The sequence below is a fragment of the Nicotiana sylvestris genome, chromosome 6 (genome assembly GCF_000393655.2).
Source record: "Nicotiana sylvestris chromosome 6, ASM39365v2, whole genome shotgun sequence".
Lineage (NCBI taxonomy): Eukaryota > Viridiplantae > Streptophyta > Magnoliopsida > Solanales > Solanaceae > Nicotiana > Nicotiana sylvestris.
This window is the reverse complement of record NC_091062.1, coordinates 3,749,637-3,767,471: the sequence shown is the minus strand read 5'-3', so window position 1 is coordinate 3,767,471 and position 17,835 is coordinate 3,749,637. Positions and strand designations below refer to the sequence as shown.

The window sequence follows — 17,835 nt, the reverse complement described above, 5'->3', positions numbered from 1 at the left end:
ATACATTCTGCAATACCATTTTGTTGTGGTGTTATGACACAAGTGCGGTGTCTCACTATGCCCTCTCTGCTGCAGAAATTATCGAACTCAGAATTGCAAAATTCCAACCCATTGTCAGTTCGAAGACGCTTAATTTTCTTTCCATCTGTCTCTCAACTATTGTCTTACATTTAACAAATATCGGAAATGCCTCATCTTTTGTTTTCAAAAAATACACCCACACTATCCTTGAGTAATCATCAATCAAAGTCATAAAATACATGACATCACTCTTGGAGTGAACTCTGTTTAGACCCCATAAGTCTGAATGTATATAATCTAACTTATCTCTAGTCTTATGCTCGGACTTCTTACTGAACTTTACCCTTATTTGTTTACCAAACACACAATGTTCATAAAAATTCAAAACTTGATTTTTGTATCCATTCAGCAAATTTTTGTTACACAACAAATACAATCCCTTATCACTCATATGACTAAGTCGCAAGTGCCACAACTGAGACTAATTCAGATCACTTTTCCCAGAAGCTACAACAGCTTCTCTTTCAACTACTATGACCTGAAGATGATACAATATAGAATACAGTTTACCTTTCATGAGTATCATGGAGCCTTTATACGCTTTAAGTATTCCATTCTTTGAGTGAAACTTATACCCTTGATCATCCAAAGTTGAAATAGAGATCAAATTTCTCTTTATCCGAGGAACATGCCCACACTCAATGTTTTTGATAATTTCATCGATCATTCTCAATTTGATGTTACCAATTCATTCTACTGGTAATGGATTATCATCTCCCATGTAGACAGTCCCACTTATTTGTTTGTAAGTTGCAAACCAATTCTTGTATGGACACATGCGAAAAGTAGCACCAGAATCAAGAACCCAGAATTCTGCCCATGACTAGAACTCATAGCATAGACTTCCTATGTTGTGCGGACTTTCCAAATATGTTGTCGCACCCGTGTCGAATCCTCCAAAAATGTATTTTCAAAGAGTCCGAGTAACATAGCAGACTTCCCCTACATAGTCACTATCATCAGAATTATTGCCAATATCAACAATATTTGCCGAATTATCTATCTTCTGCTTCCTTATTTGCCGAATTGACAGTGCCTATATGCTCCATTGTTGAAGAATAAGAAAGCTAATGCTGGGTCACCTGGTGTGGAGGTGTTGAAGAGTGGAGCAAGTATAGAAATATAATTACCTTACTTTTTTGGTTAAAAAGATATTACCTAGTTAATAAAATAAATAAAAATAATTACTAAATAAATCTAGTCTTTAAAAGTTCTTTGTCCATGTGACATTCATTAGAAGGACTATTGACATATAATGGAGCTAACATAATTGGAGCCGAGCCGATCCCAGTCAACACCAATCATATCCGGGTAATGAAGTTAACCTCTTAGTAGGAAAATATTTAGATTGGTGGCGCCTAGTGCGGTCAGTACCAATCATGTTCGGGCAATGGAGTTGGAAGCTTAGTTGGAAAATATTTGGATATTACTAGCTAAAAAGTATATATATTTTTTTTATAGTGTTCATAGAAAAGCTTTACCGATAGAATATCTAATCAAACATTAAAAGCAAACCAAGCCATTAAATTTTGCTTGTTTTAGTGGGCGTTTGGACATAAGAATTGTGAAATTCCGAAAAAAAGTGAAAACAAAATTCAATTTGAAAATGATATTTAAAAATTAGAATTGTATTTGGACATGAATAAAATTTAGACCTGTTTTTGAATCTTTGTGATGCTTTAAAGTGAAAATTTTGAAAAATAAATTTTTGGAATTTTCCAAAAGTCGAAATATTCTGAAATTCAACATCAAGTGAAATTTAAATTTTCATGCCAAATATTGATTTCGGAAAAAGTGAAAAAAATTCGAAAAAATGAATCTTTTTTTTATGGCCAAACAAAGCTTTTAAGCAGAATAATTCTCAAAATAATCTGCAAAGGGCTCCCTAAAAAATAAGGAATATGCATTTTTTTTGTATTTAAGATTGGCGTATGATAACTCTCTTGTTTAAATACAATTGGCATTAATTTGTGAATTATATTGTGAGTTTCTCATAACTTGGTAAAAATGAAGTGAATTTTTGGTACCAATTCTTTTAGTAGCTTTATATGATAAAAGGAGAAGTTTTATTTTGTGTCTCATACAACTTACACTAGTTATATGAGACTTCTTTTTGTCTCATAAATTTGTGGACCCCAATCTTACACTTCTGGGTCCACATAAATCTGGGTCCACAAAACTGTGAGACAAAAAGGTTGTCTCATACAACTAATGTGAATTGTACGAGACACAAAATACAATTTTCCAAAAGCAAATGACCTTTTTGTTTTTTGAATAATTTTTTTAAGCAATCTTAACGCAATAAAGTAAAAATAAAATAATCATTCCTGAAATTATATTTTGCTGACATGTGGAAAACAAAAAATAAAAATGAAATAGAAAAACTCAACACTCTTCAGCTGCCGGACAAACACAAACTCTTAACAATGGAGAGAGCAATGCGAATGCCCCACACCTCCATCGCCGATCTACCGACGTGGTCGGATGTCCCGCTCCGGCGAACAATTTCGCCACATCGACCGCCGCCTCTGGCGATGGATCTCGCTCCGGCGAATAACTCCCACATCTTCCCGGCGAAATGTAGAGAAACATGGAGAAGAGGGGAAAATGGCTTTTTAAGTGCAATTTTGATGAACAAAATGTGCTTGATGGTGCTCAAGGTAATTCGATTGTTCAGGTGAATTTGAACACTTTCCTTCTTTTTATTTTTTCTATTACTAATCAATTCTCTCTCAATATTACACATATTTGTTGTACCAAATATTATCAAATTGCCATCCTTGGCTCCAGAGTTGTCGTAGTGTAAGGGTGATTGGGTGAGGATAAAAGGAAAAAAAAAGAGATTGGGAAGAGAATTGCTGTTCTAGTGTTCTGCTATAGGGGCTATAGTTATTTTTTTGAAAAATAATAGAAAACATTAGTAAAGAACTCTTGAAAAATAAAAATCAAAAGTTTTCAATTATGACAATTGGACACCACATTTGCTTGCATAATCTTTAATTAGCCATCAAAAATTATTAATCTAATGAGGATACGGACTTTCTCCATCAAAATTAATTAATGTAAAGTTGATATACAACCAACCTGGTTTATAAAATACTAGTAACACCCATGTGGCCGATAAATATTATATTTCTTAATTGAAGTTGTCATCCCATTTAACAAAGTCAAGTCTTTCTTTCCTCATATAAAATTTACTTGATGGGTAACATGATCGTAGACACGATTTTAGCAACTCAGAGGCATGCCATCTTCTTTGTTATCTCACATCTTTCTTTGATTTATTATTCTCCAATCCTCATATATAGACCAGCTAATGTGAGGGTGCTATATAATCAGAGGCAGAACTATAATATAACCTAACGGTTACACGTGAACTCAATAGGTTTTACCCGGACCTTATATATGTTTTGAGTAATGTACTAGATGTCTATAAATATTTGACTGTGAACTGAGCTATTATTATATATTAATTTGATGCCGCTGTAGGAATCCATAAAATTCAATTTCTGGATCTGCCTCTACGTATAACCAACACACGGTTATAATATATTATGTCCATTTGGTATAATATCATATTCCCTAATTGAAATATCAGAGAATTCACATAAAGTCAACTCTTTTGTTCTTTATACAGAATTCAGTGGGAAACTTGGTTGCCTAAACCTTTGCAGCCCTTTAGAGGTATGCTATTTTCCTTTGTTTTCTCAGTCTTGTTCCTTTGGTTACGCATTGTATCGTTTGTGTAATTTACCCATTTGTTTGTTGATATTCATAATATACATGTGTATATTTGTTGCAGTGATTTTGCTGCTTCCCAACTCTCCTGTATTGTTGATCTGCCATTGAAAGGTTAGTTGCCCTTAATTACCCTTGTTTAATGTTTTATCTCCTTGCACTATATATCATATATATAGTGCAAGTTCATTGCTTAAATGGTCATTAAAAGGGCAGCTTGTGCATTAAGCTAATGCTATGCGCAGGGTCCGGGGAAGGGCCGGACCACAAGGGTCTATTGTACGCAGCCTTACCTTGCATCCTTGCTAGAGACTGTTTCCACGGCTAGAACCTGCGACCTCCTGGTCAAGTGGTAGCAACTTTACCAGTTACACCAACGCTCCCCTTCGCTTAAATGGTCATTGAATTATTGAAAATTGGTGAATGAAGTCATTTTTTTTTGTTGAGAAAAGCCCCTTTTGGAAATGCATAAACATAGAGGCCCTAAAGGTTATATCAAAATGTTAACGAGAAATAAAAGCGGGAAAATAATAGATTTGCGATTGTTACAGAGTTTCTGTTGCTCGTATATTATAATATTGTTATGGTTTTTATTTGCAATGTATTTGTTTCTTTTAATCTATTGACAAAAGTATCCAAAATTAGTAATAATACATCAACATTTGCAATTCACTTCTGAAAGAAAAACAGATCATTATTGGAATGTAGCATGAGCTGGTGTCTTACTAATATTTCAACCTAGAAATCTATTGCTTAATTTCTATTTGGAGATTTAATTTGGCCCGAAGTTTCACGTATAGTTCCATTTCCGAATGTTACTGATGGAAAATGTCACTAAAGAGAGCTTAGGGTGCATTATGTGGCATAATTTTTTTAATATTATGCTGAATTTTAATACGATATTTGTTATCGATGTACTTTAGAAAGTTTTTCATCACAAACAATAGTAAAAACTAGAGAAGATTTCATCGTATTACTATTGCACAAAAATTTGTAAAATTTACTCACTTCAGATTTGAGAAACTTGAAATCCAACAATGGAGGTTTTCTAATTTTTTCGGTGTTCACCTTACGTTTTCAACAATGAAATGTACCTCAAAATATCAGGAAACCCAACAAAACTAGTAGATCCAATGGCTACTTTAACCATGAATTTCGATCCACTCTTCCAATACAGCAATAAGGATTTTAACAATGGAGCTTCGGTGTTCTTCGAGTTCGAAGATCCAACTCAAATTTTCAAACTAGAAGTGAGTCTTTAATATACAAAGTCAGCCAAACCGGATTTGAACAGGCAGGGGCGGATGCATCATAGGAATACCGGGTTCATCTGAACCCAGTACTTTCAACACAGAGCACAAGTTTATGTATAAAAATCTAGTAAAGTTATAACAAATATTAACTATGAACCCATTTCAGTTTATTAACAAATAGTAACATAGTAACTAGTAATTGTGATGACTTTTCAGTTTATTATTTATGTACTCCCTCTTTCTCAAATTATCTCTTCTGGTTTCTAAAAATAGTTGTTTCAATTTATTTGTCATTTTAGGCATTCAAGACAAAATTAATCATTTTTTTTTCTCATTTTACCCTTAATAGTTATTATAGAATAAATATTCAATCAAGATAGATTATATATTAAGACATAAATAAGGGTAAAATAGTCAAAAATCCCTTCTAATTAATATTTCTTAAGGGTCGTGTAAAAGAGAAATATGACCGATAATTTGAGACGGAGGGAGTAGCAGATAAATGAAAAAAAATGAATAAAAAAGCAAAAAAATCTGAAAAAAGATAAATATGAATCCAGGATTTTGAGAGGTGCCATGTCAGAACTTTTTTGCCCCTCTTTTATAGTATACTAGTATATTTATCCGCGCTTCGTGGTCATGATAATAGATTTAAAATAGGACTAAAAGTCAGTTTCATAAGTTTTAAAAGAAAATAAAAGGAGTCCAAATATTCTTTTGTACTTTGTGAAAAGTCACTTTGTACTTTTCATGACTCTTTTACCGAGGAATATTTCATTTTAAATATAAGACAATCCTTTTAAATTGTGCATTTTAACTTGAAAATTAAGAACAATAAAAAAGAGAAAAGATAGTGTAACCTGCCCATATAAAATTTGGTGGTTTAAAGCTGACATATTGCCCACTTTTTTTCTTCTTCCTCTAAGCTCTTTTCGTAGAATATCTTGTTTCTTAATAGAAAATGTTGAAACTTCTGTTTTCATATGGTTGATAATTTTTTATTTATCTAAAGTAAATTTTGGATAAAAAAACAACCTAAAAACGAAATAAGACAAAAAAGAAATGAAAAACAAAAAACCATGCCATGAGATCTCACAGACCTCTATTCTTTGGATTACGTCAATGAGCAATTCAAGACTTCAGGTGGCAAATTCATCCCGCAGTATCTAATAGTTCAAAAATCATATATGACCTGTCACGGTCTACGTCTCAACTTAGCTTTTTCAAAGCCATTCTTCTTCCTATAAAAATATTTAAAAAATTAGACATTCATAAAAAATAACACATGAATATATATTGCGTGTAACAATTGGATATTAAAATCAATATTTCTCATACTTTAGTATGCACGCAGAAAATTGCCTGCTTTTGTCACTTCATCCTATCCGTTCTTGGAGACATTGAACTTGCTAGAACTTTGGGGATGATTTCTGAATTTAACTTTCTCCCTTTTATTCACTTTTTGGAAACTGAAATTTTTTCACAATAACCATCATCCAAAATAGACTTGCGTTCTTTGATATAAGATATTATTTACAGTGTCAAAGTGAAGAAACTTCTTCAATTCGAATAGCCAGTTTCAAAGTTATCAACAATTCGATATTTATATCCACTCTTCTCGACAAATTTCTTCGCCAAACAAAAGAACAATGTAAAATCCAAAAGCAGATCATTATTTTTAAATCATAATAATCGTATATTATAAAGGATAAGAATTATTCATATACCAAGAAAAAAATTGCATTTTATTTCAAGTTTCTTAATTAGACAATTTTCTCAACAACCAAATAAGAAAAAAGAGAAGAAAGAAATGATATTTTTCCAAAACTCAGCAAATACCTATTTGTGGAACGACCATAGCTTGTGTATTTCTTGATCTGCATTCCTCTAGCACTTCTTCTGGACCACAATATTCCATTCTCCTTGATATATATCGCCAGGGCCTTCTTCATTTTACCAACGTTGGAACTTTATTTCCTTTCTTCAATCTTTAATTGCCTTTGGAACTTTATAATGTTTGCCCACAAACATTTAGATTATGTATATTTGGATCTCTGTTCTACGCCTTCACTCCTCCTTGAATCCTTGTAGTAAAATGTTGCTTCCTCCAAATAATTCCAAACATTTAATTGTTTCTTCAATCTTTAATTGCCTTTGGAACTTTATAACGTTTGCCCACAAACATTTAGACTATGTATATTTGGATCTTCGTTCTACACCTTTACTCCTCCTTGAATCCTTGTAGTAAAATGTTGCTTCCTCCGAATAACCAACTTTAACATGCGGTTTTGCTAGCAGGCGAAGTGCAATTGCTTCTCGATGATTACAATTTGATTGCCTTCTCAAGCATGTGAACCTGTATTTGTTTTTAGAAATTTTTAGATCAAGTGTTCTGTTTCACATCCATGTTGGTTGTTGAGTCAGTTTATGCCCTTAATTATTCAATATTTTGAGTAGTTGAGGAGTTTTGCAATATTAATACAGTGATTATCGCAATATTATTGTGGTGATTACTAAAAATAAATTGCTGCTATTTGGGTTTATTAGAAAGCAAACGGCAGTCAGCAATAATGATTTGATAAATTCAATTAAATAAATTACCCATTGCAAACGACATGCAGCAACGGAAAGCTAGAGGAGATTGTGGGATGTGACTTTCCGATAGAGGTGTAATTAAGAGACTTGGACGTGACTTTTGGGTTGTTTTAAATATCACATAATAAATGGGAATATGCAGAAAAAGTAGGGAAAAATTGAAAAATTTGAGACAAAAGATAAATGTAATTCTTGGTTTAAGAGAGGTGCCAAGTCATCCTTTTCATACCTTCTTTTATATAGATACTATATCGATAGGTATCCTGAGCCGAGAGTCTATTGGATACAGCCTCTCTATCCTCACAAGTTAGGGGTAAGATCTGCGTACACACTACCCTCCCCAGACCCCACGGTGTGGGATAATACTGGATATGTTGTTGTTGTTGTACTATATAGATAGGTATATAGATTTTCTCAACTAATTAATACTCCCCATCAAAACTTACAGCTAATGTTAATGCAGAATTTGTGGTTAGATACCTAGGTCCTAGTGTGATGTCAGATGCATGGTCGTCTAGCAGTAAATTTGGTACCATAATTAATTGCCGAACATGTGATATGATGCATTCCTCGGATAAAACAAATAACGCCACTTCCCCATATGCAAACCTTAATCGAAGTTCTCATCCCATTTTTAATAAACTTACTTGGTAACTATAGATTACAGATCATACCATTTCAGCCACTCAGGGGTATATATGCCATTTTTCTCTTTGATTTTATCTTGGTTATGTACTCTATCTTTTGTGCTTTACCTGTTTGTTTGTTGATACTCATAAGTAATATGTCTGTTCCTTAATTATCTTTTGTCTTTTTAATTTGCAGTGGTATTGCTACTTCCAACTTGCCAATCTGCCATTGAAAGGTTAGTTTCCATTTACTCTTCATTTGATTAAACTTGTGATGGCTAAGCCTAGTAAATTACCTGATCTTATTTAGTTCGTGCCCCCCTGTTTGCAATTTTGCAAATTATGTTATCTTTAATGCCATTGACCTCTTGCAACTTGCAACTTGCAGCTTTCAGGTCATAATTGGAAAACAGTAGATATGGCTTATGCTAGTGTTGTTTCTCTTACAAGAACAATACAACTTCTCTTGACATCCAATTCGCCAATGCAATCTCTAATTTGTGACCACAGAGAAGAATTTCTCGCTCTTTATGAAAAAGTTAGTTCTCTGGAAGTATGTACCAAGAAATTTTAGAAAAGCAATGTTTCTGGGAAAATGACAGATTTTGAAGCACATATAAAAGAAGTTGCAGAATTTGTTGAACTTACAATTCAACTAAGACTAACTGAATCTTTAGAGGCAAATGATGAAATGCAGAAAGAAAAGGCACATGAGAGGCTTTGTGATAGCCTGCAGCAAGTAGCACAGGAGATTGATCGTGTACAAAAAGAGTCAACAAAGATTAAAGACAAAGGCAAACAAGCATCAAACAAATCATCACTGGTTCAAGATTCAAGTTTAGTGAATGTGAAGAGCAATATGGTGGGACGTGATGATGAAAGGAAACGGTTGCTAGAAGATCTGACTAGAGGCTTCTCTGGTGAACCCAAGGTCATCCCGATCGTCGGGATGGGGGGTATTGGTAAAACAATTTTAGCAAAAGAAGTCTTCGATGATGTCACCATTCGGTCTCATTTTGATGTTCGTTCCTGGGCTACTGTATCTAGCCAACACAACGTTAAGGAAATCTTGCTAAGCCTTCTGAGTTCAAGAAAAGGAATGAATGACAAAGATTACAAGGAAGATGAGCCAGAGCTAGCAGACATGCTGCGAAAGAGTTTAAAGGGTAAGAGATATTTAATTGTATTGGATGACATTTGGATGAGTAAAGCATGGGATGACGTGAGACTATGCTTTCCAAGTGAAAACAATGGGAGTCGAATACTGTTAACTACCCGTGACACTGAAGTAGCTTGTTATGCTGGTACAGAGAATCTCTCTTTGCAGATGGATTTCATGCATCCAGATGAGAGTTGGAACCTTTTTAAAAGTGCAGCGTCTGCGAACGAAGCATTAACATCTGAATTTGAGGCTATTGGGAAGCAAATTGTGGACAAATGTCAAGGGTTACCACTAACTATTGTCGTGGTTGCTGGGATTCTGTCCAAACCTGAAAGGACAATAGAAGATTGGGAGAATGTTGCAAAAGATGTCAAGTCATTTGTCAAAAATGATCCAGATGAACTATGTTTACATGTGCTTGGGTTGAGTTACAATCACTTGACTAGTGACCTAAAAGCATGCCTTCTTTATTTTGGAATTTTCCCGGAAGACAGTGAGATTTCAGTGAAGAGATTGATGAGCTTATGGACCGCTGAGGGCTTTCTGAAGTTGGAAAAAGACTTAGAAGGAGAGGCTGAGAAGTGTTTGCACGATCTTATTGACAGATGTCTAGTTCTAGTCAGCGATAAAAGTTTAGATGAATCAAAAATTAAATCATGTAAGGTTCATGATCTAATATATGAGCTTTGTTTGAGAGAATTAGCTGAAAGCCAAAATGTTTTTGTCATGAATGACATTGTATATGTTGATCGCAATGGAGATTATAATTTGGATGTAGATGACAATTGGGATGATTATGATTATTTGGATAAAGATGAATATGATTATGCTGAATCGGAAGATGATTTGAATGAAGGTGATTATTTGGATGAAGGTAATGGTTTGGATGGAGGTGAAGATGATGACGTGTTGTCTAATGAAAGATTCCGGCCGATGAAGCATATAATGGGGCCGTTTAAGCGACGGATTGAAGATGATGAAAGTGTCTATGGTTATTACAAGGTCCTTCTTACACCAGGACATCATCATTTGATAAGGAGGCAGACAGATGATACTGGCAACATTAATCTCTTGAAACAAATTCGTTCTATTTTCTTTTTTCACAGTTCATTTTCTCTATATTTTACTCTCGAATCAAAGCTTTTTCATTTCAGTTTACTCAGAGTCTTGGACTTGAGTCCCATAGAGCTTCCAATCTTCCCTGCACAGATACTATGCCTCATTTGGTTGAGCTACCTAGCATTGTCCGGGTATTTTGACATACCTCCAGAATTTTGTAGGTTATGGAATCTGCAAACATTCATTGCTTCATTCTTCACATCTTTGCCAGAGCAAATTTGGAAACTAACGGAATTAAGGCATCTCGAACTGGAATCACTTGATTTGCCAAATCCGCCAAGTGTATCTGTTGATGAAGGGAGGTACTTGGGTTTTTCAAACATACAAACTATTTCCGGCTTGAGTCCATCTAGTTGGACAGAGGAGGTTATTTCAGGGATTCGGAATGTTAAAGAAATTAAGAATCTTTGGAGTGAAAGATGAATATCAAATTTGCCAAGAATCTAGACTCTTCGACAATCTTGTCCGTCTACATCAACTTGAAACACTGAGTTTTGAAATTAATGGACCTTGGAATGAAGATTTTTCACTGACCATTCCAACTGCAGAAGTTTTTCCAGCAACGCTCAAGAAGCTAACATTGCGGAGGACTAATCTACGGTGGGAGGACTTGAACATCATAGGTGAACTGCCAAAGCTTGAGGGACTGAAACTGCACGAAGATGCTTGTAAAGGGGAAATATGGTGTCCAAGTCCTGGGGGATTTACTAGGTTGAAGCTTTTGCAAATTCACCATCATAATATCAAGTACTGGGAAGCCACAAATGACAGCTTTCCCGTCCTGGAGCGCCTCCTGATTCAATATTGCAGATATTTGGAAGAGATACCAATTGAGTTTGCAGAGATTTACTCACTACAACTAGTTGTGTTAAAAGACTGCAAGCCCGAGCTCAAGGCTTCTGCTGCACGGATTCAACAAGAACAAGAAGACCTCGGAAACAAACCTGTGGATGTTCGTTTCTATATTGATCTAGGTGAGTATAACATTATATTCCAGCATGAGCTTCCCATAATTGCTTAGCATATATTTATAAAGGTTACACTTATTTCTCATCTCCATAAGGTTATAGTCGTTCAATTGCAGTTCCTAGTCTTACCTTGCTTCTTCTTCTGTCTCTCTCTCTTAAATACTTTTTTATTCTTGATTAATACACATAACATTTGGATAGGAGAATGCTTCGATCTTTTTGATTGTGAAATTATAAAACTATTGCAGATTAGTTAATAAAAAAGTTATCGAGTCATAGTTAAAAAAAGGAAAAATGCATAAGTACCCCCTGACCTATACCCGAATTCCCAACTACACACTTTTTCTTTTCGGGAATCCTATTACCCCCCTAAACTTATTTTAAATGTAATTATTTGCACCCTTTACGCTGACAACCAAACTCTTGGCAAGTGGTGAGCTACACGCGCCCCACATGTATTTTTAGTACTTTTTTTATTCTTTCTTCTTTTTCTTATCCTTTTTTCCTATTTCTTATTATTCTCATTTTTATTTTGTTATTTCATTCTCTTTCTTTTTGTTTTGGTCACCGGCGGCATAAAATGGTGGTCGTCGGAATTTCACAAACACCATTTTTTCCGGCGAATATTTTTTTCCCGGCGACAGATTTTTATCCCGATCTAAGTGTGTTTTGTATTATATATATATATATATATGTGTATAAATTTTTTTTGAAAGTGTAATTTATGTGTGGGAGGAAGAGCAAAAGAAATAAAAACGAATGTAAGCTGAGAAAATTTTTTCCAGCTAAAATTTCAATACATCATTTTTTTTTCCGGTGTGGGAAGGTTTTCCGATGATGATTTTTTCCCTCAAATCTGAGTGTATTTTGCTTTGCTTATGAATAGATCTTTTTGAGAGTTTAATTTTTGTGTGAAAAGAAAAAATGGAAGAAAAACGGTTAGACAAAATCGCCGGTGAATGAATATCCGCCGGAATTAGAGAAGAAACGAAAAAAAAAGTAAAAGAAAAAAGACAAAGAAAAAGGAAAAGGAAAAGGAAAAAAAAAGTAAGAAAAAATGGTAAAAAAGAATAAAAAATAATCTGAAAAATCGTTTTTTCCTTCTTCTCACTCTCCTTTGGGAGAGTGAAATACACACTCTGCCACGTCAGTATTAAGGGTGCAAATAATTCCATTTAAAATAAGTTTAGGGGGGTCATAGAACTCCCGCAAAGAAAAAGTGTGTAGCTGGGATTTCGGGTATAGGTCAGGGGGGTACTTATGCATTTTCCCTTAAAAAAATATAAGTATTTTCTTTTATTTTGGCCAAATAATAATTAGCCCAGTTAATTAAATAAAACTGATAATTTGAGTTTTTATTTAATTAACTAGGCTAAGTATTATTTGGCAATAATATGAGAGTATTATTGATATTGCTTGTCCAGGTATATTTTCTGATTCTTAGCTCGTTTTGGTACTATCTGTTGGGTTTTTTAAGGTTGGTTTAGCTTAAAAGAGGGTGAATAGGAAATGGAGGGAAAAATAAAATATTTGAGTTTCCCTCCTGACAACGGGATATTGTCCCATATTGGAGGAAGAGAAGGCTTTTGATGGGTATATATATAATTGTTATTCTTCTAGCTCTTAAAGAGTTAAGAAGAAGGCAAGCCTCGCGCCATCGTCGTTGTCGCTCGGCTTCGACTTCGGATTTGGTCAAAGATTGATTGATTAATCTTTTTGGACAAAAATTTCTTTAATAATAAAATATTAATTAAATTTGCCAAATATTCAACCCGAACCGGATCCGTGCGCTACCCGATTCATTTTTTCTTCCCGAAATTTTATTTTAATTTCCCTCCTGTTTTTAAGTGACTGTTCTGAAGAGTTGTAAGCTTTCAAAAACAGTACTTCCATTGGCTGTAAATTCGTTTGATTCCTCAGATTTTTCCTTACGAATTTTCTGAATTTCAACACTTCTTCTTCTTCTGCACAAATCTATTTCAGTGTGATTTACAGCCATTAAGTGGTTCGCAGTTCATAGAGTTTTTTGTACCAATACATTCGTGAGTGAAAATCGTTCTATCATGGGAGGATAATATTCCAGCATCTCGGGTACTTGAGGGGAATAATTTCCTTAAGGATACACTGTGCATTCATGGGAGGATAATATTATGTTGCTACTAACTTTCTATTTCTATTTCAAAAAGTTTATTGTTTTATTATTTATTACAGTAATACAAATAGTATAACACTATCTTCCTGGTTATGTTGTTATTATTCTATTGTCGCTTTTCATCTTCTTGTGCCAAGAGTCTATCGGAAATAGCCTCTCTACCTCAGGGTAGGGGTAAGGTCTGCATACAGTCGTACACACAACCCTCCTCAGACCTCACTTGTGGGATTATACTAGGTTATTGTTGTTGTTGATGATAATTTGAGTAGTAAAATAATTCAAATTGTCTTGAATGTCCTTATTTTGAGCAGTTGGAGGTGATGTGTGTTTGCCTTTTGAAGCTTAAGGGCCTCCCTTGCATTAGGATCTATATATAGTATGTGATTCTTACACAAAGGCTTGTGTTGTAGTCAAACTTTCACACATTGTATCACATATATAGTGCGTCTTAAGTGATACTTGTACTTTTGTGTATTATGTCAAAGTGTTCACACTTAATTTTATGTCTTCTATATCTTGAGTTCCCTCTAGAGGCTTCAGTTGTGCTTCCAAAAACTTTAGTTGTTTCAACAACAATAAAAACTTAGTTGAATCCCACAAGTAGGGTCTGGGGAGGGTAGTGTGTACGCAGACCTTACGCCTACCTTGTGAGGGTAGAGAGACTGTTTCCGATAGACCTTTAATTGTTTCCTTTCTACGATTTCTTATGAGAACTTCTGCATAGAGTCATCGTAATTTAACGAAGTTTATGTAAAAAATTGTAATGTTACATTTACATATGCATAAATTTTCTGATTCACTGTTAAAAATCTTTTGGAAGTACATAATTAAACTGAAATTGATGGATCTCACCTATCACCCCCCTTGAGGATGGTCTCAAATTTATAATTGACCCGTTACGTTTCTTTCCTACAACTAATGAAAAGCATAACTGAATCTAATTCAGTTGAATATTAGCCAAGGACTTTAAGATTCCTATAGAGTTTAAGATTCTTCTCTCGTGATTTTTGCTGAGAAAATTCAGGAATAGCAAGAAAACCTTGGATATGAACCTGTTGATGTTTTTTCTAGGATGATCCGGGTGAGTATAATATATCATATTCCAGAATGAACTTCCAATATTTGCTTCTGAAACTTAATGTATACAACAACAACAACGACGACCCAGTGTAATCCCACTAGTGGGGTCTGGGGAGGGTAGTATGTACGCAGACCTTACCTCTATCCTGAGGGATAGAGAGGCTGTTTCCAGGAGACCCTCGGCTCAAGAAGGCGACAAGAGACAATATATTAGTATTATCAAAAGAATCATAATAAAATAATAGCAATATAAAAACAAACACGAAATAGATGGAAAGTACACAAAAACCAGTAGGTAAAGACCGGCATTGAAACTTAATGTATGTATCTTTTATAATGAACAAATTAATTAATTTTATAAGAAAATGCTAACTAAGTTAGAAAGCAATACAGATCAAAATGGTATTAGATATGGTTAATATGTATTGTAGTTGTAGATGACTATTTGCCTTTGAAGATTTGGGGCCTTTAGTGCATAAGGATTTATACGGAGAAATTCAAAAATAGCCAGATTTACAAGTGGTCATTCAAAAATAGCTACAGTTTCAAAAGTAATCGAAATTTTGTCACTTTTCATGTAAAGATAAATCTAAACAAAAATACTGTTTAAAATTCGGAAAATACTCCAGCATAATATACTGTAGTTCCAGTATAATATACCGGTCCAATATAATATGCTGGAAGTTCATACACATGCGCTCCAATCTCTAGTATATTATGCTGGAACTTTTCGCGTGTTGGAGTTCCAGCATAATATGCTGGAAGTTCATACACAGGTGCACCTATTTCCAGTATATTATGCTGGAACTTTCCGTGTTGCGGCAAAATATTGGCTATTTTTCAATGACTTTGCAAATGCTGGCTATTTTTGAATGATCGGTCCGAAAACTGGCTAGCCCGTACTATTTTTACGGATTTATAATCTGACAATTGTAGTTTTGGGTCTTATAAATAAAAGACCCCACTATATTTTACTTATGTGACTTCATTCAGTTTCTCCCAACCTTTCTGCAGATGATGATTATGAATAAGAAGGTGAAGGGGAAGAAGGAGGAGGAGGAGGAAATCCATGGTTGACACGATCATACTCAATCTAGCTGGTAAAGTCATTTCAGTAACAGATGTTTATAAACAATAAATATGCAATTATATTGGTGATCCGTTGGTTTAGTTTTCGCAGTAATGTTTCATTGGAGTATTCATCTTTGACTATGTGATTCAACAACAACAACAATCCAGTATAATCCCATTTAGTGGGGTCTGGGGAGGGTAGTGTGTATGCAGACCTTACCACTACCCTATGGTAGAGAGGCTGTTTCCAATAGACCCTCGGCATCCTTCCCTCCAAGAACTTCCCACCTTGCTCTTGGGGATACTTGAACTCGCAACCTCTTGGTTGGAAGTGAGAATTGCTTACCATCAGAGCAACCTCTCTTGTCTTTTGACTATGTGATTCGTTGATGCAAAAATGTGCTTTTACTTTTCTCGAGAATTTTTCACCGTAGAAAAGACGAGTTCTTTGGGTAATAAACACAAAGCTAAATCACTACCTATAAAATTTACTCTTAATTCGGATAGGTTCTAACTTTTGGAAAATGCATAGAGATAGAGATTCATATCGAGTTTTTAAATATGTTGGATTCCATCCAAGTCCTAAGTTTAATTTGTACAGGACAAAAATAAAGCCCGGGACTTTAACGGGTCAATTATAAATTTGGATTGATGTTGGGGCAATAAAGTTGATCTTAATAGGAAAATAATTGGATAAAGGACAGACCGGTGCACTAAGCTCCCGCTATGCGCAGGGTTCGGGGAAGGGTCAGGGGAAGGGTCAGACCACAATGGTCTATCTTATGCAACCTTACCCTGCATTTCTGCAAGAGGCTGTTTCCACGGCTCGAACTCGTGACCTCCTGATTATGGCAGTATGACAGTAATTTTACCAGTTACGCCAATGTCTCCCCTTCAAGAAAATAATTGGATGCAACTCACTAAAAAGTTTGACCGCGTCTCTTACGTATCTTCGTCGCCTAATTCTAGTCACACCCTTCATATTATTCGCTTCTACGAGGTATGACCCGTTTGTCCATAGGAAATTTTTTCCTTTTATTTTTTTCAGGAAAAAATAATTCAACAATATTTTGTTACACATTGGAAAGATTTTTTGAAGATGAGTTTGGAAATTTGTAAATTGGCTTTTACTACTTTTTCATGTAAAAATTTATTTTTCTTCATAAACTATAATATTTTTTCAAGTGAAATATACATTCAAGATTTCAAATTTCAAATACTCTTTTTCAATCAAAAGTTACTTTTTTATTTTTTTACAATTTTTATGTCCAAAAGCCTACTAAATTCCTCTATTTTTGAACGTGTGTTTCAAGACGGATATAGTGCAACAAGCTTAATAGTAATTGTAGACATCGAAATTTTAAAGGATCAAGCTCAATCCTAAATTCAAGATACTATAGGACTCTTGAAATCCTAAGAGTCTATCATGATTTCTTGGAGGTTACTCTACCATAAACTCTAACGTACACCTATATAAAAGGATACATATTTCCTTGAAGAGGGCCTCAAAAATCCCATAAATTCTCGGGATATTCACAAAGTGATCAAGGCATAAAATAATATCGTGATCAATAGATGTTCTTTTTGATAATCAAATACTTCAAGAAGAATATCCGACTTTCATGGAGATTAAATGATCCAGAGAGGTCTGTATCATCCTATGTTCGAGAATACGCTGATCCAGCCCTCGAATCATGGAGATCAACTCAAAGGAAGAATCAAAGGATAAATAGAGTTGTAACCCATATTGTTTATCAATAAAATCACTTTATTATTTTGTGATTGCAAGTTTTATTTTTCTTTGCATAAATTTGTTGCAAACAGTCATATAAGCTCTTTTACGGTATTCGGTATCCGATACTCCTATTTTGGCTCGATTAAATTTGAATTTGCTCTAGAAAATCTTACATAAAGATAAAACATTCCCTAACAAAAACGACTCCAAATAATGTTCCCAAATAATTTTAATTTATGTTGGCGCAATACC

At 34.5% G+C, this 17,835-nt stretch overlaps 1 pseudogene; it reads left to right on the top strand.

Annotated features, from left to right (window-relative positions):
* Positions 1-2,475: 2,475 nt before the first annotated feature.
* On the top strand, positions 2,476-15,947 carry LOC104218189 (putative late blight resistance protein homolog R1A-3; annotated as a pseudogene).
* The last annotated feature ends 1,888 nt before the right edge of the window (positions 15,948-17,835 follow it).